The 2083-nt window shown below is 39.8% G+C and overlaps 1 pseudogene; it reads right to left on the bottom strand.

Annotated features, from left to right (window-relative positions):
• Positions 1-370: 370 nt before the first annotated feature.
• Positions 371-1371, bottom strand: LOC138010088 (histamine H2 receptor-like; annotated as a pseudogene).
• Positions 1372-2083: the final 712 nt, after the last annotated feature.

Here is a 2083-nt window from a genome sequence, read left to right as displayed (position 1 = left end):
CCTGCGTAAATTTTTTGTTCCTGTATGGTCCTGACAGCGACCACCTTGAATCCCCTTCGGGGGAAGGATATTAATCCAACATTGTTGCAATGTTGGTACCAATCCCGCATTGGTCATCAAGTGGAGTTTTCTTCCGCGGTAGTCTAGAATAAAATTCCTCGTGCCTTGGTAGTAGCTAGTTTGTTGCCTCCATCTGATTTAGGTGTCTTTAATGCTGTTGAGTTATTTGAATTTTTTATTTCCTACACACTCCCTGACAAGCGCCAATCCTAAAGACCCCCCATGCGTTTGTTCCAGACTGTTTTTACCCTCGTACTAGCTTTCATTTAAGAGATATTTTGACGTGGTCAAACGACAGAATTAGAGGATCTCATTTCCCTGGCACAAGTTTATGAAACACCTGCAGTACCGCATGTCTTAACTCACGTACTCTTCAACAATACAAAAATGGATTTAAAGCCGAGTTCATGAAGACAACTGTAGAGGCAAGAGACCTGCTAAGAATCCCGTCTCTTATTTCACGGGCGAAATAGATGATGTAAACAACGAGATAAGGAAAATAACAAATTACAAGCACAATGAAGAATATGAAGGCATTAAAGGCAGATTTTCGAAGGCTGGCCATACTTGTGGTGGCATCTGCTCTCTCAAACACTCGAACCTGAATTTGAATTCGTCTTCGATGACGCCGCACAATTTTGAATATGGCCACGTGGCATATGACGGAGATACAGAACCCGATGAATATCCCAGAGGCAATTGAAGGTAATAGAATTCTTTCCTCCCAAAATTGGGTGGTTCCTACCAATACTGAAACTGCCCAAATCGCAAGAAGAATACAAGTAACTCTCCGAACAGTAACGATGCTGGCATACTGCAGCGGCTTCAGAATGGCAATGAGTCTGTCAAGACTGATTCCTGAAATTATGCATAGGGACGCTCCGCAAAGAGAGAACCCAGTGGCATTATATCCCATTCTAAACGTTAGTTTCAGTTTTTCCGATCTATCATACAAGTGATTTAGGCTACTTGCTATAAAAAGAGGTTGCACGATGAAACCAACAGCTAAGTCTGTTGACGCCAGACCACATAGTAATAGGATAGAGGGCGAACGTAGCGTCGGCTTCTTCCACACTGCGTACAGCACAAGCACATTTCCAATGGTTGCTGTGAAAGCAAGTGCAATGTTTACGACACAGTTTACTAACATGATTGCACTTTCTTCCTTTTCCATGTCTTCTTCACGTTTGAATTTAACCAACACCGAGTAGTCTCAGTTTGTTAGCAATGATATTCTTTCTTTCTAATATTTTTTACTGAAATCAAACCTTTTCTTCCACGTTGAGGTTAATTTGAAAAGCTTGTGCCTATGCAGTCTGCAATATGATCCTTTCTATGGAAAACCAGCTTACTCCATGATTGCTAAAGCCACTCAGCTACTGGCTCAAATATTTACAAGCTCTGCGAAAGATGTCATTGCCTGCACCTTCCGCAATTAGCAGGAGCCACGATAATGCAATTAAATGTGGCGTATTCTACTTGAAAGAAAAAAAATGGGAAAAAATTGTTACCATCTTTAACCTTGTCAGCAATATTTGTTGTGGTTTACGTTCTTTGGAATGCAAACAACAATACTCAATATTTCTGTGGACTTCTTCATTTTTTTGGTATCTAAATACACTGTCATTTTCGTGTCTACAGAAGTGATCGGTGCAATAACAAGTTTCTCCCAAATATTACAATTGTCAATGTAATGGACGGCTAATATTGGGCTTGTATCCGGTTAATTAGGACTTGCAACGACTTGTCAGTTGTAACGAGTGGTCTGGGTTGTTAACAAGCTGTACATGAATGCAATGAGAACAGAGATTTAAACGACTCGCGGTGGCAAGACTGTCGCAAGGTAATTCGATTTTGGGAGTTATCTTCGTAGAATATTTAATGCCGTAGTTTTGAAATGAATATTCAGAGTTCATCTATTTTTCATTCATTCAGTCCAAGAATAACTGTCTCGTGGAATATAGAATAAGTACAACGTAATTCAATAATTCACTAAAAATCGTTTTTTTTTTTTTTTGCCTTT

This window comes from Montipora foliosa, chromosome 7 (assembly GCF_036669935.1).
Source record: "Montipora foliosa isolate CH-2021 chromosome 7, ASM3666993v2, whole genome shotgun sequence".
In the NCBI taxonomy this organism is placed as follows: domain Eukaryota; kingdom Metazoa; phylum Cnidaria; class Anthozoa; order Scleractinia; family Acroporidae; genus Montipora; species Montipora foliosa.
The sequence above is the reverse complement of the archived record's forward strand: the minus strand, read 5'-3'. Positions and strand labels throughout refer to the sequence as shown.